The 26321-nt window shown below is 40.7% G+C and overlaps 1 protein-coding gene across 29 annotated transcripts in view; it reads left to right on the top strand.

Moving 5' to 3' along the window:
• LOC106608606 (receptor-type tyrosine-protein phosphatase delta) overlaps window positions 1-26321 on the top strand; it is a 643701-nt gene that overhangs the window by 227701 nt on the left and 389679 nt on the right. For all 29 annotated transcript variants that reach the window (XM_082977423.1, XM_045721669.2, XM_082977431.1 and 26 more), the window contains one exon: window positions 9927-10038. The gene's annotated coding sequence lies outside the window, so the exon portion shown is untranslated. The remainder of the gene's footprint in view (window positions 1-9926; window positions 10039-26321) is intronic.

Genomic DNA, 26321 nt, shown 5'->3' with positions numbered 1-26321 from the left:
TTAAGGCTATTCCATGCGAGAAAATGCCAAGAAACGGAAGATCTTGTACAACACTGTATACTACTCCCTTCACAGAACAGGGCAAACTGTCTTTAACCAGAATAGAAAGAGGAGTGGGAGGCCCCGGTGCACAACTGAGCAAGAGGACAAGTACATTAGAGTGTCTAGTTTGAGAAACAGACACCTCACAAGTCCTCAACTGGTAGCTTCATTAAATAGTACCCTCAAAACACCAGTCTCAACGTCAGCAGTGAAGAGGCGACTCCGGGATGCTGGCCTTCTAGGAAGAGTTGCAAAGAAAAAGACATAGCACAGACTGGCCAATAAAAATAAAAGAAGCAAAAGAACACAGACACTAGACAGAGGAACTCTGCCTAAAAGCCCAGCATCCCGGAGTCGCCTCTTCACTGTTGACATTGAGACTGGTGTTTTGCGGATACTATTTAATGAACCTGCCAGTTGAGGACTTGTGAGATGTCTGTTTCTCAAATAGTGTAGTTTGAAAAATATTTTTCCTGTATGAATGAATGAATGAATGAATGAATGAATGAATGAATTGTGATGAAATATCATGAATAATCATTAAGTCTGATTAAGATGAGTGTGCCAATGTAAGAATGGATGTGGAAATTGCCTTTAATATTGTAAAAACGGTTTATTGGTTGTAATTGCCAATTGGGTAATTGTATGGGAGGGGCCAAACACTTATATGTACCCATTTGAGTTCCTGTTAGACAGATTCAATTTGGTTTCTCAAGGGGAGGCTTGACTCGAGACTCCACCCGTTGTACTTGGGTTTCGACTTGAGACTTGGAGCTTATAAATTGAGACTTACTTGTAACTCGAATAATAGTGACTCGAATAATAGTGAGCCGAGGCGGTCTCTCCCTGTACTCGCCTGAGGGTCCCAAACCATTCCCTTCCCTAGAAGTGCCTCCTACCCAGTGAGCTGAGAACTCTACCCTTCAGACAGACAACCAACACTGCGCTACTACACTGCCTGTTCAACTGGACTGTTACTGTGTATGTAAACATGACACATGATGTAAGCACGTACTGTAAGCTTTCTCCTAAACAAAAATCACACAACTCCATTAACTAGTGACGCACCAGTATTACATTTTTGGCCTATACCGATATCCAATATTTTCCTTGCCCCAAAAAAATTATACCGATATCTGATATTTAAAAAATGTTGTGGCCTTTTAAGCATTCTAGTGCAGTTAAATAGTTAACACACACACGTGGACGCAGCGGTCTAAGGCACTGCATCTCAGTGCAAGAGGCATCATTAAAGTCCTGGTTCGAATCCAGGCTGTATCACATCCGGCCATGATTGGGAGTCCCATAGGGCGGCGCACAATTGGCCCAGCGTCGTCTGGGCCATCATTGTAAATAAGAATTTGTTCTTAACTGACTTGCCTAGTTAAATAAAGGTTACACACACGCCACACTGACCAAAAAGTTATTTTGTTGGAATTCATGTATATCCCCATTCCCAGTAAACATAATCAAAACCTATTTCTTTCACTTACTTGATGTGCCGTTTAGTTATTCATTTGTTTAGTCGTTTCATTCTCAACCAGAATTGCAATGGAATGCCGTTTGGGTCTTTGCGTGTCAAAAAATATACTATTTAACACTATTTGACGTGTCAAATAACACTATTTGATGTGTGAATTAAGCTTCAGGACCTGAATATGACTGCACGTCACATAATAATTTAACGCGTTCATAATTTTTTTATGTAGTTATTACACATTGATTACACTCACTCGTATTTCATGTCACAACGATTCATCGATACGTATGCTATGATGCTGGCAAAGTTGTCTAGCGCACCTACAGTGCTGGTCATAAAAAAAGCTAGCTAGCTCATGGATGCAAACAGTGTTCTTCCCCAAAAACATAGCAAAACAACATAATCTGTTTCAGTAGCTATAGTTAGCTAGCTAACAATATAGCTAGTTGTCATCATCTAAAATAACCCTAATTTATAAGACAGTTCTTATTTGATTAACTTCTTGCAGATCAGTGGGACGCTAGCGTCCCATTTCGACAACTTCCGGTGAAATTGCAGAGCGCCAAATTCTAATTAAATTACTATAAATATTACATTTTCATGAAATCACAAGTGCAATACATCAAAACAAAGCTTAACTTGTTGTTAATCCAGCCGCCATGTCAGATTTCAAAAAGGCTTTACGGCGAAAGCAAACCATGCGATTATCTGAGGACAGCGCCTAGCACACAAATGCATAACAAATCATTTTCAACCAGGGAGTTGCGACACAAAAGTCAGAAATAGCGATATAATATATGCCTTACCTTTGAAGATCTTCTTCTGTTGGCACTCCAAAAGGTCCCAGTTACATTACAAATGGTCCTTTTGTTCGATAAAGTCCTTCTTTATATACATAAAAACTCAATTTAGCTGGTGCGCTTCCGTCAACAATCCACTCGGTTTCCCTCCTTCAAAATGCATACAAAATGAATCCCAAACGTTACCAATAAACTTATCCAAACAAGTCAATCAACATTTATACTCAAACCTTAGGTACCCTAATACGCAAATAAACGCAAAAATTTAAGACGGAGAATTGTTATTGTCTTTACCGGAGAAAAATACCAAAGAACGCGCTCTCATTCACCCGCTTGGAAACACTACAGCAAAATAGGAGCCACCTAGAAAAACTACAATTTCTGCCTCATTTTTCCAAAAACCAGCCTGAAACTCTTTCTAAAGACTGTTGACATCTAGTGGAAGCCCTAGGAACTGCAATCGGGTACGATTTCGCCCTATTATAAAAGTGCCAGCCATTGAAATCAGTGGTAGGATGAATTTTTTTGGGGAGGATGGTTTATCCTCGGGGCTTCGCCTGCCATTAGAGTTCTGTTATACTCACAGACATTATTTTAACAGTTTTAGAAACTTTAGAGTGTTTTCTATCAAAATCTACCAATTATATGCATATCCTAGCTTCTGGGCCTGAGTAGTAGGCAGTTTACTTTGGGCACGCTTTTCATCTGGAAGTCAAAATACCGCCCCCTATCCCAAAGAAGTTAATGGTGGTTGGACCCATCTATGTGAAGCTAGCCACAATAAGGATTAGCCACAATAGTGGACTTTGCGGTTAGCCTTCAAAATGAAACTATGGCATAATTCTACTATTTGTATTTATTTGCATCACTGTCAATAGAATACTTTTATTTTGAAGGCAAACCGAAAATTCCACGATTTATTTTCATGAACTGAAGTTCAATTTTAATAGGCAAACAACAAGTGGCAACCTTGGTAGTACTTACTCACAAGGTTTCCTAAATCATTGCTAAGAATAATGAAAATGACTGCAGTTTCTACTGGTCATTGTTTTCAGGCTGGTTCTATTGGTGCTAGCTAGGTACCAAGCTAAAGCTAGCTACCCCAGAAGTTGCGGTCGGACAAATTATGCTTTATTACCAACGCGGTATTGTAAACACATCGTTCGTGTCCGGGGTTTGCTTGTTTACATACTTTTTTGTACATCTTTGACAGTGCTACTGTATCTTTTTTGACACACAAAGACGCAAATGGAGTTCCATAGTATGTATGTCGTGAAGCTAATAGCAGTGACACTATTACTGTGTAACTCCGGTGGGGCAACATCTGAAAAATAGCGCACTTGGTAGTGTATACCGGTGCTCGACCAGTCGGCGAAAGCCAACATCACCCACGACAGAGAACCACTGATTGTCAAGGGAAATTAATTCCATTATCTTGGCTTTAATGGATTTCGCCTTTGAGTTGTCTCACTGAAATGTTCTTATTCTTTCAAATGACTGTTCGATCCACACAGCAGACATTGTGTGGTTAGGAATGCTGGGTTAGGTTAGGAATGCTGTGTTGCACATGTTGGGCAAAATGTTACGTGGCGTCATTATGTCATGTACCTATGTTATATAGGTATGCACGGTAGCTTTGACATCAGTTTTTAACATCGGCGTTAAACTAGACATCGGCCAATACCGATGTTCGCATTTTTTCTAATATCGGCCGATTCTGATGTGTATCGTGTATCCCTAGCATTAACACTTTTGTGATCAGTTCATAATGTAGGACCATAGGCCATGTTTTTGAATACACTGATACTTTGTATTCACTATATGTATATTAGCACGTCAGGGAGCAAACAACTCTACTACTCACCCCCCTCGGTCTAATTATTCCATTCAGACCACACCATAACCCACATTTTAACATTCCATGCCCAATATGCTTTCATCGAAACACATATCATCAATATGCATCATCCTATCCATGGCCATTTGTCAAAGATAAACAATATATTGTATTTATTAACATGTACCCCTTCACCTACTCCGGCATGCTTATGAATTATTTAATATGATATCTTATTAACATGTGTTCTGTTAATAATGTCCATATTTATGGAAGTGCCTTGTGGTTGCATGGATAGGCTATTGTTGTTTGTGCCATTATTCATTATAGCTCAGTATTTGTATTATTCATTTTATACAGTCTTTTTCAATCATCTTTATCCTCTTACATCTAGACGTTCCGCTAGCGGAACACCTGCTCCAATATCCAATGATGGGCGTGGCGCGAAATACAAACTCCTCTAAAATCCCAAAACTTCAATTTTTCAAACATATGACTATTTTACAGCATTTTAAAGACAAGACTCTCGTTAATCTAACCACACTGTCCGATTTCAAAAAGGCTTTACAGCGAAAGCAAAACATTAGATTATGTCAGCAGAGTACCCAGCCAGAAATAATCAGACACCCATTTTTCAAGCTAGCATATAATGTCACAAAAAACAAAACCACAGCTAAATGCAGCACTAACCTTTGATGATCTTCATCAGATGACAACCCTAGGACATTATGTTATACAATGCATGCATGTTTTATTCAATCAAGTTCATATTTATATCAAAAACCAGCTTTTTTACATTAGCATGTAACGTTCAGAACTAGCATACCCCCCGCAAACATCCGGTGAATTTACTAAATTACTCACGATAAACGTTCACAAAAAACATAACAATTATTTTAAGAATTATAGATACAGAACTCCTCTATGCACTCGATATGTCCGATTTTAAAATAGCTTTTCGGTGAAAGCACATTTTGCAATATTCTCAGTAGATAGCCCTGCCATCACGGCTAGCCATTTAGACACCGACCAAGTTTAGCCCTGACCAAACTCCGATTTACTATTACAAAAGTTTGATTACCTTTGTTGTCTTCGTCAGAATGCACTCCCAGGACTGCTACTTCAATAACAAATGTTGGTTTGGTTCAAAATAATCCATAGTTATATCCAAACAGCGGCGTTTTGTTCGTGCGTTCAAGACACTATCCGAAGTGTAAATAAGGGTCACGAGCATGGCGCAATTCGTGACAAAAGATTTCTAAATATTCCATTACCGTACTTCGAAGCATGTCAACCGCTGTTTAAAATCAATTTTTATGCCATTTTTCGCGTAAAAAAGCGATAATATTCCGACCGGGAATCTGCGTTTAGGTAAACAGACAAAAGAAAACAAAGCATTCGGTCGACGCGGGCACGCGCCTGAGTCTCACAGTACTGTAACCAGCCACTACCCAAACGCGCTACTTTTTTTCAACCAGAGCCTGCAAAGCCACGATTCAGCTTTTTGCCGCCTTCTGAGAGCCCATGGGAGCCGTAGGAAATATCACGTAACAGCGGAGGTCCTCTGTAATGGATAGAGATAATCAAGAAGGGCAAGAAATTGTCAGACAGGGAATCTTCTCAGGTTTTGGCCTGCCAAATGAGTTCTGTTATACTCACAGACACCATTCAAACAGTTTTAGAAACTTTGGAGTGTTTTCTATCCAAAGCTAATAATTATATGCATATTCTAGTTTCTGGGCAGGAGTAATAATCAGATTAAATCGGGTACGTTTTTTATCCGGCTGTGAAAATACTGCCCCCTAGCCATAACAGGTTAACAAGTTTTTCCATCATTTTGGAGATGACTGGATTTGCGTTGCATCTAAGCAGTGTTCGGTTTCATGGTTTCATGGCCTTGAAGTTACACAAGTTAAATACATTACTATTAAGACTGCCATTCAGACATTCACTGAGTCGTGTAGAGTAGCTGCCTTAAAATGTAAAAGGAAGTCATTTTAATTCTGTATCTAACGGCTTTATACTTTCTTTTTCCAAGAAGCTGGATGTTTGTCTTTAAAAAAAAATGTGACTCAAGTCAGATTACATTGCACAACCACTCACCCTTGAGCTTCCTTTTAATGTTGCAGATTTATAATAAATAATTATGTAACGGTAATAAAATTACTCATGTCAACATGAATACATGACCATAAGGGGCATGTCTAAGATCAATAGGCAGAACTATGTCCCCTTAGAGGATTGTGGGTACAGTTGTAATTGGGGCGCCTGTTAGCCTCCCTGTACCCGTTCCCCAGGCAGGGGAGTACGCCATACGCCAGTGCAAATGCTCTCTGTGTCTACAGAATCTCCATTGAACTCATCAACCGCTGCCGGAAAGTTTTCGAAGCGTGCTATTCGCCTTAAATATATACCCTGGTCTTTTTTTCCATAACACCTTTCTCTTGCGCTCAAGGGAGATGGCTCTTGCTGCACTTATATTTCTTAGTGGTTGTCTTGCAGTCCAGAATAGATTCTTCTTGTTCTGTGTGTTAAATATTCGGACTAAGCACGCCGGGGCATTAGACGCTTTACAGCACATTTCACTCCCCAGGTGGGTGTTTCAGTGTCTCCAGTGTGATGTGGTTTAAAAGCTACTTTCTCTCTGCTCAGGTGGCGAGGTGATCCAAACGAGAGGTGACATTTACAATACATATGTAAAGTAAATACATCGGTTAGGAAAACACAAAGGGGCCATGGACTCAAACTAACTTTGTTGCTAAGTATTTGACACTGGCAAAACTACTGTGTCGTGTACGAGTACTGTAAGTTGTGGAGGCCTGTTATGTATGAGTGGCTGGGTACTTTTAAAGACAACCAGTAACGCTTTTACAGTAGAGCTACCTGCCAGAATATGTAGTATTTGCTTTTAAGACTACACTCAAGTTTAAGTGGCACAAATCAACACCTTTTATGACAACCAACTTCTGCCAATGGCAAACGGAGCGAAGCTATAGTGGACTATAGTTTGAGTTGATGTCAACTGACAGCTAGCCGAATGTCACGTAAAAATGTATCTGCTAAACAAATGCGATACTAACTAATGGTTTTGTCACCAGGTTAATATTTCAAGTAGATATTTAAAATCTTTCACACCTTGTCAGTTGTCGTAAGAAAATGGCACACTTGATGTTGTGTTAAAGGCATTATGTCAGGTACCTAAATGTTTCACCATATTTTCATTGCATAAATCCCACATTTAGGACCCTCAGTAGGCCAGTGAGTAAAGGCATTGCCTCTTTATGATTCCAGCAGCCTGTGTGCATGTGAGAGTATATTAGTGTGTTTGTGTTTAGGCGTGTGTGCGAGAGATGGTGTGAGTGTGTGCGCATTTGCACGTGTATATGTGTACGCTCATGTGTGTATCTATACACACGTGTGTGTGTGTGTGTGTGTGTGTGTGTGTGTGTGTGTGTGTGTGTGTGTGTGTGTGTGTGTGTGTGTGTGTGTGTGTGTGTGTGTGTGTGTGTGTGTGTGTGTGAACATTTCGAGGGAGCTTGCCAGCCAGCCTGACTGAGATGATTTATTATGCAGCTTGAGGGGACTCTTACTCCGGGGGTCATGTGACTGACACGGCAGCAAGGCATGAAGCACCATCGCTCTTCGCCCCTGGGGATAGGGAGCCCTGCCAGCACAGTCCTCCTGCCCAAACTGGCAGTCTCTGCTTCTTTCTGCTTCCTTCTCTCTCTGAGACACACCCTGATCTAACACTGATATTATGATGCAAATATTAAACGCAAATATTAAACGCCACATGCAAATATTATTAATTTAACCCGAGTCATGTCAGATTTGGGCCTGCGTTTAACCACATAAAATATTGCATTGTGATGCCAAGCAAGATATTTTTTTCCATTGAATATGTTATTGAAATCCTGAAACTATACTTCAATCACCTGCTTTAGATAGAGGATACAGCAGGCTAGGTAGAGGACATGGCAGCCTAGGTAGAGAGGACCCGGCAGGCTAGGTAGAGAGGACCCGGCAGGCTAGGTAGAGGACATGGCAGCCTAGATAGAGGACCCGGCAGCCTAGGTAGAGGACCCGGCAGCCTAGATAGAGGACCCGGCAGCCTAGGTAGAGGACCCGGCAGCCTAGGTAGAGGACCCGGCAGCCTTGGTAGAGGACCCGGCAGCCTAGATAGAGGACCCGGCAGCCTAGGTAGAGGACCCGGCAGCCTAGGTAGAGGACCCGGCAGCCTTGGTAGAGGACCCGGCAGCCTAGGTAGAGGACACGGCAGCCTAGGTAGAGGACACGGCAGCCTAGATAGAGGACACGGCAGGCTAGATAGAGGACACGGCAGCCTAGGTAGAGGACACGGCAGCCTAGGTAGAGGACACGGCAGCCTAGGTAGAGGACACGGCAGGCTAGATAGAGGACACGGCAGCCTAGATAGAGGACACGGCAGGCTAGGTAGAGGACCCGGCAGCCTAGGTAGAGGACACGGCAGCCTAGGTAGAGGACACGGCAGCCTAGGTAGAGGACACGGCAGGCTAGATAGAGGACACGGCAGGCTAGGTAGAGGACAGTATAGCAGTTCCAAGCGGAGGTGAGTGGAACAAGTTGGCTAAAACAATCAAAGACCAACATAAAGATAAACATTTCAAAATAACTGATATGATAGCCAGACTCTGTGTGTTTGGTCTTTCACATGTTACAATCCACAAATCTTTAAGGGACTAGCGATAGCATAGCCTACTTAGGTTATCAAGAGTAATCACATCCGAGTCCCAAAGGGCGGCGCACAATTGACCCAGCGTTGTCCGGATTTGCCCGGAGTAGGCCGTCATTGTAAATAAGAATTCGTTCTTTACTGACTTGCCTTGTTAAATAAAGGTTACATTTAAAATAAAAAATACAAATTCAACAATGTTTGTAGCAAACAATTAGCCCATTGGTTGAATGTGTCCTTTGCTATCAAATAAGTGATTAACATGTTTTTATCCATGGTCTCCCATTTTCCACATGTGGGCTGCCATTGTTGTCCATTCTAGACCACGCAGTCATGTGAGAGTTAGCTACCACATAAGTTCCCACTTCTACAGGCGGAAATGGGAGACCCTGGAGAAAAACTTGTTTAAAACACTTATTTGATAGCAAAAGACACATTCAACCCGACGAATCATAAGGATTGTTCCTAGAGATATTGAATATGCCTCTGTTGACAGGACACGTTATTTTGGTGAAACCGAATAGTTTATGTTTAGTTGATCAAGGATGCCAGGCTGCATCCTTACAGAACCAGCCATCTGTAAACAATGGCTCTCTGCAGGATGAAACAACTTAGGCCTTAAGATTAAAGTGATGCTCCAGAACTTTTTGGTGTACTGCGTCATCCATTTCATATGATATGTTGAGCGCTGCAAAATTATTATTATTCTAAAAAATATATTAAATGCAATTCGGATGATTTGTTACGAATCCAATTTCTACAATGTATTACACATTTGTTATGCTTCAGATACCGGACTGCATTTTTAAGAAGGTTTAGTGTCATCCCTGGTCAAAACAGCTTATGTTTGTTAAGAGTTGAGTTGCATCATGTCAGTCCTGGAGGGCTGCAGTGTTTACTGGTTTTCACTGTTTAATCAGTGACTGATCAAATGATACACTGCACAGTTTCTTACATGCTCTATCTTGTCTCCCACTTCTCTCTCTCCTCTATCTCTTTTTGTCATTTTCCTCCTCTCTTTGTCTCTGTCTCTGTGTCTCTCTCTCTGTCTCTTAGGTGGGGGCATAGGGGGTATTGGTCATACTGGTGTTGTTGGCGAGGACGAAGCTTGGGCATCGGGCAGAATGTTGCCACCTGCATGAGTGGAACAGAGGAGCCTCAGTTCTGGGTGAGTTCATGGCCCACATTCATGAAATCTCTGGCACAATAAAACCTTCTGCCCTTCTGCAGGGTATCATGGAGAGCAACTTTCTCAGTGCTGAAAGCACCATAAACAGTGAACACCGGCAAATGTTTTCGAATGAATCTCTGAGTAGGAACGTGTTTGAACTCTGCTTTTTTAGATAGAAGAGTGAGGACAAACCTCTACTAAGCTAGTGTCTCCCTATACTTTAACAATAGCCAACATTCGCGGCTTTGCTCGAACTTGAATGACCTTTTTGATTTTTCATTGAGGGACGATATTTGTCAGGTCAGAATGATTTCTCAATACGGCTTTATAGACTCATTCTATCAGACTCAACTCTTATTTTGAAAGGTTTCATGTCAGCTAATACAACACTGTAGTGTAATGCCTTACCCATACTAGAATCCGATAGTACACTAAGCCCATCTAAAAGCTTGCTCTTCCGCTGTACCAGAAGCTCACCCAATCCATTATAACAGATAGTACTCTGTCTCTGTTTCTTACCCAGATCCTGCTCCCTCATTCCATTTAGATGCAACCGTTTAGTTGCATCTAAGACTTATCAGTCTTCCATTAATCAGATGAATGACATAGTCTATGTCCCAAATGGCAGTCTATTCCCTATATGGTGTACTACTTTTGAAAGTAGTGCACTATGTAGGGAATAGGGTGCCATTTGCGACTCAGCCATCGGAACTCAGGCTGATCTGATGGCAAAGACGTTTAGTTGTCACAGTGGAAAGATCAGCAAGGACTTGTAAATGTCAGCATGAGCGGTGCACGATCTCTACAATATTTGCAACTAATTTGTCACTCTAGATTTTTTCATGTTAACAGTCCCCCACCCCGATATATGCTTGGCTTCTATCGTCACAGGTTTATAGAAGAGAGGATGTGTTTGCGTGTGTGTCCTATCCAGTAGTTTGAAAGTCCAGTCATATTCTCTTTCCTTTTCCTGAAATCTCCCTGACGTCTCTTTGCAGAGCAACAACACGACTCAAAAAACCCAAAGGATAGGAGTCATGATTATCATCATCCTATACATACAGGGAGCTACCACATGGTATACACATGCAGACTCTGAGACATTATGGAAAATACAGTATCTCCCTCTCTGTGCCACAGGCCCTTAATGTGAAACCTGTCCTCTGAAAGAAAGTGAAAAAAATATATGAAAAGTAGAAAGTAAAAGTTTCCCCTCAGCTGGCCTGTACTGTGACAGGACTCACAGTCACAGAACACATTCAGGGAGATATAAATACTGAGCACTGAGGGATTTTTGCTCCATGAATTATTAAGTCCAGTGGCTTTATGTAAGCTTCTGAAAGCTATCTCCCCCAGCTTTACTGTTTCACTCTGCACCAAGCAGCGACTGGGGAACACGGCGGTAGAGAGACAGCACATAAACTCAAACACACATAGATATACATTTGCTGTAGTAGACAGACTGGCAGACTGGCAGACTGGCAGACTGGCAGACTGGCAGACAGACTGGCAGACAGACTGGCAGACTGGCAGACAGACAGACAGACAGACAGACAGACAGACAGACAGACAGACAGACAGACAGACAGACAGACAGACAGACAGACAGACAGACAGACAGACAGACAGACAGACAGACAGACAGACAGACAGACAGACAGACATTGTTTAGTTGATTTTAAGGCTAACAATATTGTTAACAACTTTTACTTTAGTAGAATCTTGCCATTATGATTAAGAGATGGGTGTTGTAAAGACATCACCTGAAAACAAATTGCAGAGGTTTATTTTTTCCCAACACCATGTCCTTTCCACTAACACGGTGTGGATTTGGTAGCACTAAATTATTGATGGCATTACATGACATGGATGGCTGAGTTCTCCTCTCAGCAACATTAAACCTGCTCCTAAAAATAGTTGTTTTCTCTGACTCCTCTTTGACAAAAAGATAGGGACAGTAGCTTTCTGAAAAGGTATTCAGGCATTTGTGTCCGGTGTGTGTGTGTGTGCCTGTTTCTTTGCGCATGTCTGTGTGTTTGTGTCTTTGTGCATATGCATGTGTGTGTTAGTGTGTGTGTACATAGGTTTCTGCCTGACTCAAGTGTGTACAGTATGCTCCACTAATATTGGCACCCTTGGTAAATATGAGCAAAATGGGCTGTGAAAAAAAGATTTGCTGTTTAACCTCTTGGTCTTTCATTCAAAATGTTCACAAAAAATCGAATCTTTAATTGAAATAAAATGATTGAAAAAATGAATGTGAAATAAATGGAAACATTTTTTTTATCCGAAACATGTGTGCCACCATTATTGGCACCCCTAGAAATTCTTATGAGTAAAATCTAACTGAAGTATATTCCCATTCATTTTTTATGTATTTAAGTTCACCTGAGTGATTAAGAACACTGAAGTGGTAAGCCATGACTTGTTTCACTGGGGTATGTAAATATGAGGTGACACACCGGCCAAGTTCCCATAGTCATCCATCACTATGGGAAAGACCCGAGAATACAGTAATGATGTGCGACAAAAGGTTGTTGAGCTGCACAAATCAGGAAATGGCTATAAGAAAATAGCTCAATGGTTGAAAATGCCCATTTCCACTATCAGGGCAATAATTAAGAAGTTTAAAGCAACTGGAGATGTCAACAATGGGCCTGGAAGAGGACGTTTATCTATATTGACCCCAAGCACAGTGAGGAGGATGGAGACGTTAGTTGGGTCTTGGGGTCAGAAAGTCTCCAAAACTACGATCAGACGCCACCTACATAACCACAAGTTGTTTGGGAGGGTTGTCATAAAAATGCCTTTTCGGTCATCAAACAACAAACTCAGGCGCCTACAGTTTGCCAAACGTTACTGGAACTTTCAACAGAACCAGGTTCTATGGCAGATGAGACCAAAATATAGCTTTTTGGAAACAAACACCAGAGGTGGGTTTGGCGTAGACAGAAAGATAGACATGCAGAAAAGTACCTCATCCCCACTGTGAAGTATGGTGGTGGATCTTTGATGTTGTGGGGCTGTTTTTCTTCCAAAGGCCCTGGACAACTACTTAGGATACATGGTATTATGGACTCCATCAAGTACCAGCAGATATTCAATCAAAACCTGGCCGTGGTTGGATCTTCCAGCAGGACAATGATCCAAAGCACACCTCAAAATCAATGGTCTCAGATCCCTTGCCATGTGTTCTCCAACCTCAGTACGCATTATAGGAGACTCAGCGCTGTTATGTTGGCAAAGGGAGGTTGCACAAAGTATTGAATGAAGGGGTGCCAATAATTGTGGCACACATATATTTGAGAATATATTTTTTTATGATAAGAATAAATGTTTTCTTTCAATTAATTTACTTTAAATAATGGTTAGATTTTTGTGAATATTTTGATGGAAAGACCAAGAGGATAAACAACAAAAACATTTTTACAGCCCGTTTTGCTCATATTTACTAAGGGTGCCAATATTAGTGGAGGGCACTGTATGTTTGTTTATGTCTGTGTGTGTGTGTGTGCTCCTTGTTTATTGAAGTAGGACACAGTGACATGGAAAATATGTTTACTAGAAGATATTTCCCCAGTGTTGTTTGATGTAGGAGTGCTGATCTAGGATCCGTTTTGCCTTTTAAATCATAATGAATAAAAGAGGGGACCTAAATCGAAACTCTACTTTGACATGCTTTGTGAATAAGGGCCTTCTCCTTTCTATGGAAGCTAAATCTACAACAATGAGCATTCCAACTGTCTTATTATAACCAACTTAATGTGTAATGTTTTGTATTACTGTGCAGGCTGCTGTGAAATACACATTTAAATTATTAAGTATCATTCAGTTTGAAGATGGCAGTCGTAGGACAGTGCACATTTTATTCAGCTTGTATTGAAAATGTAATGTATTTGTCACGTGTCGAATACAACAGATGTAGTAGACCTTAACGGGAAATGCTTACTTACAGTACGATCCCTTAACCAACAATGGAGTTCAAGAAATAGAGTAAAAAAAATATTTACTACATACACTAAAGTATGTAGTATTCTAAAATTCTATAAAAAGTAACACAATAAAATAACAGTAATGAGGCTATATACAGGGGTGCCGGTACCGTCAGTGTGCGGGGGTACAGGTTAGTCAAAGTAATTTGTACATGTAGGTAGGGGTAAAGTGACTATGCATAGATATTAAACAGAAAGTAGCAGCAGTGTAAAAACAAAGGGGGGGTTGTCAATGTAAATAGTCCAGGCGGCCATTTAATTCATTGTTCAGCAGTCTTATGGCTTGGGGGTAGAAGCTTTTAAGAGAGAACAGTCTATGACTTGGGTGACTGACTATGTTGTTGAACGCTGAGCTGTAGTCAATGAACAGCATTCTCATATAGGTGTTCCTTTTGTCCAGGTGGGAAAGGGCAGTGTGGGGTGCAATAGAGATTGCGTCATCTGTGGATCTGTTGGGGCGGTATGCAAATTGGAGTGGGTCTAGGGTTTCCAGGATGATGGTGTTGATGTGAGCCATGACCAGCCTTTCAAAGCACTTCATGGCTACCGATGTGAGTGCTACGGGGCGGCAGTCATTTAGGCAGGCTACCTTTGCTTTCTTGGGCACAGGGACTATGGTGTCATTAGCAAAGCGAACATAAAAGGCTTTTAGCTAGTCCGTAGTCCGTAATAGTTTGCAAGCCCTGCCACATCCGACGAGCGTCAGAGCCGGTGTAGTAGGATTCAATCTTAGTCCTGTATTTATGCTTTGCCTGTTTGATGGTTCGTCTGAGGGCATCGCAAGATTTCTTATAAGCATCTGGATTAGTGTCCCGCTCCTTGAAAGCCGCAGGTTTAGCCTTTAGCTCAGTGCGGATGTTGCCTGTAATCGATGGCTTCTGGTTGGGATATGTACGTACGGTCACTGTGGGGACGTCGTCGTCAATGCACTTATTGATTTAGCCAGTGACTGAGGTGGTATACTCCTCAATGCCGTTGGATGAATTTTGTAACATATTCCAGTCTGTGCTAGCAAAACAGTCCTGTAGCATAGCATCCGTGTCATCTGACCACTTCCGTATTGAGCGAGTTGCTGGTACTTCTTGCTTTAGTTTTTGCTTGTAAGCAGGAATGAGGAGGATAGAATTGTGGTCAGATTTGCGAAATGGAGGATTAGGGAGAGCTTTATATGCATCTCTTTGTGTGGAGTAAAGGTGGTCTAGAGTTTTTTTTTCATCTGCTTTTACATGCTGGTAGAAATGAAATAAAACTTATTTAAGTTTAAGATTAAGTTTAAGTTTGCCTGCATTAGAGTTCCTGGCCACTAGGAGCGCCACTTCTGGATGAGCATTTTCTTGTTTGCCTATGGCTTTATACAGCTGGTGGTAAATAGACAGCTACGAATTATATAGATGAAAAATCTCTTGGTAGATAGTGTGGACTACAGCATATCATGAGGTACACTACCTCAGGCAAGCAATACCTCGAGACTTCTTTAATATTAGACATCGCGCACCAGCTGTTATTTACAAATAGGCACACACCCCCACCCCGTGTCTTACCAGATGTAGCTGCTCTGTCCTACCGATGCGTGGTTAACCCAGCCAGCTCTATATTATCCGTGTCGTCGTTTAGCCACGACTCGGTGAAACATAAGATATCACAATTGTTTATGTCTCGTTGGTAGGATTGTCTTGATAGTAGATCATCCAGTTTATTTATAGAATGGATGGCAGAGGCGGTTTGCCCGCCCGCCGACGAATTCTCTCAAGGCACCCCGATCTCCACCCCCTGTATTTCTGTCTTTTCTTCACGTGAATGACAGGGATTTGGGCCTGGTCTGTGAAAATGTCAACTTTTGTCAGTGTACCTTTATCAGGAATAAAAAAACCTAGAATAGTGTGTAAGCAGTAACATTTGGTATGTTAGTAGACATTAGTGTGAGGTACGAGTTCTCTCTGGTTATGTCAATTGAAGGTGAAACTCCTGGCCCTGGTCCAGATTCTAGGGATTGTCTTGAGTCAGTTATCCTCAAGAAGCCAAGCTTTGGTCGTTCACCAATACAGAGTAGGTATTTTGCTAGCTAAGTGTTCAATAGACAGAAACAGTGACTATAGGTCTTGGTGGATCATTTACAATAACAAAACTGAAGAAAGGAATTCCGATAGGTATGGAAGAGTTATTATGTTTAGTAGCTTAACTTGATAACTTCTCAGCCAGTTAACTTTGATAAACAGCCACATATACACTGAGTGAACAATACATTAAGAACTGCCTCAATTCATTGGGACATGGACTCTACAAGATGTCTAAAGTGTTCCACAGGGCTGCTGGCCCATGTTGACTACAATGCTTCCCACAATTGTGTCAAGTTGGCAGGATGTCCTTTAGGTGGTGGACCATTCTTAATACACACAGGAAACGGTTGAGCGTGAAAAACCCAGCCGTGTTGCAGTTCTCGACAAAACCGGTGCACCTGGCACCTACTACCATACCCCGTTCAAAGGCATATTTTGATCCTCCTTTCTGGAACAGCCCCCAGGTATTTCAACCAAACCCACAGAATTTCCAAATCAGTTTTTCTCAAAATCAGTTAAGCTACTTTATTAATATGTCTGTCCAAAATGCTTCATTGGTTGAGCAGGTCCTGTTCCTGTATTCAGTATAACAGTATTTATGAGCATTAAATATATACAACAGCAATTTTGGGTAAAATCGCTTAGTTAAAATGCTGAACGGAAATCATGGGTGAAGGAAGAATTCCAGCTGAACTCTATTATTTGATGAGTTTAATTAAATCCCAGAGTTTCTCTCAAGGCGCTTCTAGGGGGTTTCTGTATTTAAGGCAGATTAATTTTTCATTACGCATAACTGGAGTCTGACTTGTAATTAGTGAGTGCATGGCAGCTGAGGGCTGTCTGTTTGCCTTTGGAAATGCAGATGTCTGATCTTTCACTTACCTTGTTCTCTCTACACAACACCTCTCCCCTATTTGACCTAGATAGTTTTTGTATATTTATTTATATGTAGGCCACGTGGTCCTTCATAAATTGATGTAGTTCTGTTCTTGAGCTGTTCTTGTCTATTAATGTTCTGTATTATGTCTTGGTTAATGTTTTGTGTTGACCCCAGGAAGGGTAGCTGTTGCTCTTCCTGTTTTTGATGTAAAGAGTGTGGCTAGACTCCGTTAACCATATTAATGCTAAAGAAGTGGTTTTGATTGCTACTGTTTAGTTACTGCGGTATGGATTTGAGATGTGCCCTATAGGTGAAAGTGTTATAAAATGGAATTATAACTGTTCATAGTGTATTGTCTTCACAAACATTTAAAGCTAGGTTGTCCATGACCCCTACCATGTAAAATGCACATACATGGCCTCTATGACACACATTTATTTCTAAACTTTGATTTATTCAGGGTAGCCCTGACTAGGGTCTCATTCCCACTACAATAAATCGAAACAACTGCAATCCTCAAATAATTAATTCCAAACCATTGTCCTAAACTGCCCTAACGGCACCAGGGACTCAAAATGCAAGGAATTGTGCAGGTTATTCCAACAATGGGGGTCACAAAAAAGAGGATTCACCTAAACTGGTCAAGACCAGAGGGACCTCAAGAGTTAACCCACCCTGCAAGCAGGTTTGATAACTCATTATTTTATACTTTAGCAACAAAGTTAAGTAAATTGGAAGCTTTTGTAGTAGAGCTTTTTAAACAAAAAGGGAGTAATGAAGTGATCTACGGGACTTCAATGAGGATCAGCCAACCTATTATTACAGGATGCAGGGATGAGTGTTTAAACTGTCATCTGTGTTAAAGTGAAGGGCTCTATGGTAAACGACATCCAAAGGTTTAAGAGTAGTGGCTGCTGCAATCTGGTAAATGGCGTCACCATAGTCTGCTTCCTGCTATTTAGGGAGAGTCAAGATCTATTTCTAAAAAAGAAGCCCAATTTAAGTCTTAGCTTTTTAATTAGCTCATCCATATGTTTTTTTGGACATTAAGACTTTTTCAAAACAAATTCCCACATATGTATAGGCGGGAACCCAATCGATGGGAGAACCCTCCAGTGAATAAATATGTAGTTAATCTGAAACATTGTTGTGAGAATTAGAGAACAATATACAGTGCGTTCAGAAAGTATTCCCACCCCTTGACCACATTTTGTTGTGTTACAACCTGAATTTAAAATTGATTAAATAGAGATGTTGTGTCACTAGCCTACACACAATACACCATAATGTCAAAGTGGTATTATGTTTTTAGTCATTTTTGCAAATTAATTAAAAATGAAAAGCTGAAATGTCTTGAGTCAATGAGTATTTAACCCCTTTGTTATGGCAAGTTTAAAACTTTAAGGAGTAAATATTTGCTTAACAAGTCACTCACTCTGTGGGCAATAATAGTGTATTTTTGAATGACTACCTCATCTCTGTACCTCACACATACAATTATCTGTAAGGTCCCTCAATCAAGCAATGAATTTCAAACACAGATTCAACCACAAAGACCAGGGAGGTTTTCCAATGCCTCGCAAAGAGGGGCACCTATTGGTAGATGGGTAAAAAAAAAGCAGACATTGAATATAAGGCAACAAAGTCCCATTGCAGCTCTAACATAGCCTGGTCAACAGTTTGGGCAATGGCATACATAGTGTCATTTGCATACAGATTAATATTACAAGTTTTAACAGATATACCAGTATTATTTATATAAATAGTAAAGAGAACAGCGGTACAGCTTTTGCAATATCCAGAAAACTAGACTTGACACCATCAGAAATCACACATTGAGTCCTGTCTGACAGATAATTCTGTCTGTAGTTTACCTAATGCACGTATTATTGGCACAGCATAGTGTGATTAATAGTGGGAACAAGGATAATTATTACTGTTGGCAAAGATACAACTAATTCCTCAATTATCAACAAGAGAATTAGTGAATATGTAGGTCATTATTAAACAGTTACCCCCTTATAAATCTGATGTTTACTCCAAAAAAGGTCAGCAAGGTGAATATGGGGAACATGTTCATTCACTTTCAGCATCATGTGAAATGGGGGATGACCGTCAATGAAACAAAAGTCCTTGCTATCTTTGAAAAAATGCTAAAGCGAATACTTTTACCTTGTTGGTTCAAATTGGTAAGGGCTTATGTTTACATCATTCAATTACAATACATCCACATGATGGTGCTGTTCCTTATTGAATAACAATCTAAGATCAAACTTGTGATGTCACCAGTTACACTGTGGATTCAGATTGTAACCTTTCATGATTGCTTCATTGAATGAGAACCATAGAGCCACATATAGAGGCTATGAACTGTAGACTGAAAAAAAATTCATAGATTTTGTATAAACAACAATTAACAAATATCACCATATACAAAAAGTATTGTTTATTGATTATTTGTTTGCCTGCATGACAATGTACAGTGGGGGATAAAAGTATTTGATCCCCTGCTGATTTTGTACGTTTGCCCACTTACAAAGAAATGATCAGTCTATAATTTTAATGGTAGGTTTATTTGAACAGTGAGAGACAGAATAACAATTTAAAAAATCCAGAAAAACGCATGTCAAAAATGTTATAAAATGATTTGCATTTTAATGAGGGAAATAAGTATTTGACCCCTCTGCAAAACATGACTTAGTACTTGGTGGCAAAACCCTTGTTGGCAATCACAGAGGTCAGATTTCTTGTAGTTGGCCACCAGGTTTGCACACATCTCAGGAGGGATTTTGTCCCACTCCTCTTTGCAGATCTTCTCCAAGTCATTAAGGTTTCGAGGCTGACATTTGGCAACTCGAACCTTCAGCTCCCTCCACAGATTTTCTATGGGATTAAGGTCTGGAGACTGGCTAGGCCACTCCAGGACCTTAATGTACTTCTTCTTGAGCCACTCCTTTGTTGCCTTGGCCGTGTGTTTTGGGTCATTGTCATGCTGGAATACCCATCCACGACCCATTTTCAATGCCCTGGCTGAGGGAAGGAGGTTCTCACCCAAGATTTGACGGTACATGGCCCCGTCTATCGTCCCTTTGATGCGGTAAAGTTGTCCTGTCCCCTTAGCAGAAAAACACCCCCAAAGCATAATGTTTCCACCTCCATGTTTGACGGTGGAGATGGTGTTCTTGGGGTCATAGGCAGCATTCCTCCTCCTCCAAACACGGCAAGTTGAGTTGATGCCAAAGAGCTCCATTTTGGTCTCATCTGACCACAACATTTTCACCAGTTGTCCTCTGAGTCATTCAGATGTTCATTGGCAAACTTCAGACGGGCATGTACATGTATTCTTGAGCAGGGGGACCTTGCGGGCGCTGCAGGATTTCAGTCCTTCACGGCGTAGTGTGTTACCAATTGTTTTCTTGGTGACTATGGTCCCAGCTGCCTTGAGATCATTGACAAGATCCTCCCGTGTAGTTCTGGGCTGATTCCTCACCGTTCTCATGATCATTGCAACTCCACGAGGTGAGATCTTGCATGGAGCCCCAGGCCGAGGTATATTGACAGTTCTTTTGTGTTTCTTCCATTTGTGAATAATCGCACCAAATGTTGTCACCTTCTCACCAAGCTGCTTGGCGATGGTCTTGTAGCCCATTCCAGCCTTGTGTAGGTCTACAATCTTGTCCCTGACATCCTTGGAGAGCTCTTTGGTCTTGGCCATGGTGGAGAGTTTGGAATCTGATTGATTGATTGCTTCTGTGGACAGGTGTCTCTTTTAGAGGTAACAAGCTGCAGTTAGGAGCACTCCCTTTAAGGGTGTGCTCCTAATCTCAGCTCGTTACCTGTATAAAAGACACCTGGGAGCCAGAAATCTTTCTGATTGAGAGGGGGTCAAATACTTATTTCCCTCATTAAAATGCAAATCAATTTATAACATTTTTGACATGCGTTTTTCTGGATATTTTTGTTGTTATTCTGTTCAATTAAACCTACCATTAAAATTATAGACGGATCCTTTCTTTGTCAGTGGGCAAACGTACAAAATCAGCAGGGGATCAAATACTTTTTTCCCTCACTCTATATATATAGTACCAGTCAAAAGTTTGGACACACCTACTCATTCCAGGGTTTTCTTTATTTTTACTATTTTCTACATTGCAGAATAATAGTGAAGACATCAAAACTATGAAATAACACATTTGGAATCATATAGTAAGCAAAAAAGTGTTAAAAAAATTGAAATGTATTTAATATTTGAGATTCTTCAAAGTAGCCACCCTTTGCCTTGATGACAGCTTTGCACACTCTTGGTATTCTCTCAACCAACTTCATGAGGTAGTCACCTGGAATGCATTTCAATTAACAGGTGTGCCTTGTTAAAAGTTAATTTGTGGAATTCCATTCCTTCTTAATGCGTTTGAGCCAATCAGTTGTGTTGTGACAAGGTAGGGGTGGTATACAGAAGATAGACCTATTTGGTAAAAGACCAAGTCCATATTATGGCAAGAAGAGCTCAAATAAGCAAAGAGAAACGACAGTCCTTCATTACTTTAAGACATGAAAGTCAGGTAATCTGGAAAATTTCAAGAACTTGCAGTCACAAAAACCATCAAGCGCTGTGATGAAACTGGCTCTCATGAGGACCACCACAACAAAGGAAGCCCCAGAGTTACCTCTGCTGCAGAGGATAAGTTCATTGGAGTTAACTGCACCTCAGATTGCAGCACAAATAAATGCTTCACAGAATTCAAGTAACAGACACATCTCAAAATCAACTGTTCAGAGGGCACTTCGTAAATCAGGCCTTAATGGTAGAATTGCTGCAAAGAATCCAATACTAAATGCCACCAGTAAGAAGAAGGGCCAAAAAACACGAGCAGTGGACATTAGACTGGTGGAAATCTGTCCTTTTGGTCTGATGTGTCCAAATTTGAGATTTTTGGTTGAAACCGCTGTGTCTTTGTGAGATGCTGAGTAGGTGAACAGATGATCTCTGCATGTGTGGTTCCCACTGTGAAGCATGGAGGAGGAGATGTGATGGTGTGGGGGTGCTTTGCTGGTGACACTGTCTGTAATTTATTTAGAATTCAAGGCAAACCTAACCAGCATGGCTACCACAGCATTCTACAGAGATACGCCATCCCATCTGGTTTGCGCTTAGTGGGAATATCATTTGGTTTTCAACATGGGAATGACCCAACACACCTCCAGGCTGTGTAAGGGCTATTTGACCAAGAAGGATAGTGATGGAGTGCTGCATCAGATGATCTGGCCGCCACAATCACCCAACCTCAACCCAGTTGAGATTGTTTGGATGAGTTGGACAGCAGAGTGAAGGAAAAGCAGCCAACAAGTGCTTAGCATACGTGGGAACTCCTCAAGACTGTTTTAAAAGCATTCCAGGTGAAGCTGGATGAGAGAATGCCAAGAGTGTGCAAAGCTGTCATCAAGGCAAAGAGTGGCTACTTTGAAGAATCTAAAATCTAAAATATATTTTGATTTGTTTTACACTTTTTAGTTACTCCATGATTCCATATGTGTTATTTCATAGTTTTGATGTATTTACTATTATTCTACAATGTAGAAAATAGTCAAAATAAAGAAAAACCCTTGAATGAGTAGGTGTGTCCAAACCTTTGACTGGTACTGTACTGTATATACACTGAGTATACAAAACATTAAGAACACCTGCTCTTTCCATGACATAGACTGACCAGGTGAATCCAGGTGAAAGCTATTATCCCTTATTGATGTAACTTGTTAAATCCACTTCAATCAGTGTAGATGAAGGGAAGGAGACAGGTAAAGAAGGATTTTTAAGTCTTTGGACAATAGAGACATGGATTGCGTATATGTGTGCCATTCAGTGTTAAGAATGTGTTACTTATGTTTACTCTACTCAGTGTATATCTTATTTATCATTTGTTTACCTAATGCATTTGATTTGCTTAAATTCTCATTGTCAAAGTGAGCTTTCATATTTTTTAGACAATAATGAAAAATAGACAAATAGCATTTTAAAATAGTTACTTTTAATTGTTTAGGGAATTATCTGGTTATTTAATCTTGGACAGATGAGGCTTTGTAATACAGACGTACCACATTTGAGTTATTTCAAGCACACTTAGGGTTATCTAGAAACATACATTTCACATTTGAAGAAGACTATTGTGGTAAGTATGATTATATGTTGCAAGAAACAAAAAAAGATTTATAAGAATGTGATATTCTATGTAGTTCAATACATATCCAGCAGATGGCAGTCTAGCAATGTAAAATATCTCTCTCTCTCCCCCTGAAAGACTCTACTCTCCCTTTAAGCACTTTTGAAATATAAATGTTCTACCCCTCCACTTCAAGATGGAGCCAGGTCTTTCACTTTAGATGACGTCTCCCGTCGTGTGCGGGAATGAAAAGTGATGGCGAGAACTTTTATTTTCTGCGGTAATGAAGTACAAAGCCTGTGTGTGCATGCAAAGGAGCTCATGCAAGATTAATGTTCTCCCGAAAGAAGTCCCCCCCCCTCACCGCAACCTCCCTCTTCCTCACATTTGTTTAGTTTTTTGTTGTTTTATTTTTTCACCTCCTCTTCCACTTCCTCCCTCTCTCGCTCCTCTCGTGCTCCTCTCGTCTCAAGTCCGATGGCGTCACCCTCGCCATCTGTCTGTTCACCGGTCCGTGTCGTTGACAGAGTACCGCGGTAGGAGAGCGGGAGTCTGTGGACTAGCACGTCTTGAATCCCGCACTTCCTCTCATCCTTTCACACCACCACCACCACCAGTTTTGTCTATCAAAAGCCTCGCCACCTCCATTCTTCATTCTGTCCATCAAAGACATGCATCATTTCAGCCCACATCACGGTTTGTTCATCTGATGCAATGGAGAGACTGTTCTTCTCATTCTAAAATAACTCCTCGTATTTCTCTGTCCCAAAATAGAAACATAGAGTTGTGTAGAAGGTAGATTATATAAAAGAGGATTTGATGAATTAGCCATTTGTCATTGTTTTAATTTCACTGATGTTAATGTTTTGAGGGTGAAGTACCACTTAAAACAAGGTTATAAAAATACTGAATAACTTATAACTTAATGCATTTTATTATGTGGACTGTAGGCGTCTATTTGTCTCTCTGCTGCCAAACCCGCTTGCTTGGTTGATTTCATGTTCCTGCATTTATTCTTCATCCATGGAGCCTCCAACTCAACAGTATGAGAATGTATGCCTGAGCTTATCACAGACGCCTTCCACATGGGGAGTGCCAGAAGAGGCGGACACATACACACACACACACACACACACACACACCACACACACACACACACACACACACACACACCACACACACACACACACACACACACCACCCCCCCCCCCCGAGCCAATGCAGCTCTTTTCAGGGCGTGCATTTAAAAAATGGGACACCTTGAGCATACATTTTTATTTTGTTCACGTGTGTCTAGTGCATGCAAGTGCATACATGCATCTGGGTGTTCAACACCCATATAGGCCAATACCCTCCTGGGAATTGGCCTATATGGATAGGGCTAAATTGAAATGTTTTTTATAGACGAAATATGAAATGCATATGCATAACAATGGTAGCAATTGAAAGGGAACAGTTTGGATATAATGGGAAAACTATTAGACCAAAGGTGGGGGCACAACAGTTCACCTTGACACAAGACTGAATCCAAACATTACACTGTTGATTTTATGTGCATTTTACATTTACTGTACTTTTCATCACATTTGTTGATGACAAAATCTGAGTATACTCTGGATACATTCAATAACATAATATGAATATTCCTGGAAATATGGGGTAGGTGCAACATTACAAGGGTTTGAGTGAGCGTACTAACTGTCTCCAAGTGACCACACACCTCTTCAGTGTGCACTTAAGTTAATTCAATGCAGTTTTATGACACAAGAATATTCTTCAACTCTAAAGGTCCTTGTTTAGCTCTACTAGCTGTGCCGTTTAGGAACTAGAGCAAGCACACTTGTAGTTATTTTGTTTAGAACACAACCCTTCATCCCCACCATCACACAATTACTGTTGTTGTTTACGCAATCCAAAAATTGTCCATTATAAATAGCAATCTTGGTCAGGTGGACATCGTCTGAAAGCCTGTTCTATTATCAACATGACTAGCTAAGTTATAAAATAGGATATTACAGCGTTAGGCTTTCACAATGCAATTCAGGGAAATGGATCATCATTTTTGTTCTCATAGAGAAAAGTCATTCAGGTGCGTGTTTCACAACAACTTTTCTTCACAATAGATAAACATAGGCTCATTTTGTTCAAAACAACCCAGGGTTTGACGCCATGTCATCTTGTGACTGTACATCAAACATAGTGGCCATAAACATTGACACTGTATATTACATGAGTTTTATGATATGGAAATGTGAAATGCATATTGGGTGTTTGGCTTGCTTGTATGACATCAAAGCAGTATTTATTATAATCCTCAACGTATCATCTTTCAAAAGACATAGTCCTCTTAATTTACAGCATTTCCCTCAGACAACAAAACATTTTGCAAAATTTGGCAAATTAGCAGGAGGGATGCGGGCAACTTCTTGCCGCGCACAGGGCTCAAGTTCAAAACGTCTGTCAGTCAAAACCCTGTGAAGCGCAGAGCCAGAGCTTTGACGTCATGTATAGCATGTTACAGTACATCCACTGCGTTCCAATTAAGGCATTTATCAGTGCCCAAATCTGTCATTTTCAACCTGTATACAGGTATGAGTTCAAAGGGCTAAGTGGGTGTGTGCGTTCTCTTTAATTGATTGAGTGATTGTGTGCGTCTTGAGGGTGAGTAGGCAGATTCTATAGAAGACACCCAAGCCATCATTTGACAGGCGTCCGTTCTCTTGACTGTAAAGGCCTATCTTCTCTTCTCCGACATCTCCAGCTTCTCCTACATCCCCAACATGCATCTCCAGCATCTTAGGTGGTGTCGTATCCTTGTCTTCTTTCATTCTCCTCCACTGATCTAAAGACAAAGCTGGCTTAAAGCAATATGTTCAAAGCCTTATATAGGGTCCCTTAGAAGGACATGCATGGAGGGGAAGCCTCTTTTGACTATTGCATTCATCTGATGTGATTGATTTGGATCATTCATTCATTCATTCATTCATTCATTCATTCATTCATTCATTCATTCATTCATGACTAAACAATGTTGCTATTATTCATTAATTCATTAATTTAATGAAGCTGTCAGTTGTCCATGGATGGCATTTTCCATGTACTATCATGGATTTTTTTGTATTGCCAGACTTGCCTGCAACACATAATTCAACACGTTTCAAGTTGTATTAGTCGTATGTACGGGATACACATG

The sequence above is a fragment of the Salmo salar genome, chromosome 07, assembly GCF_965601325.2.
Source record: "Salmo salar chromosome 07, fSalSal1, whole genome shotgun sequence".
NCBI lineage: Eukaryota > Metazoa > Chordata > Actinopteri > Salmoniformes > Salmonidae > Salmo > Salmo salar.
This window is presented reverse-complemented; position numbering and strand designations above follow the sequence as displayed.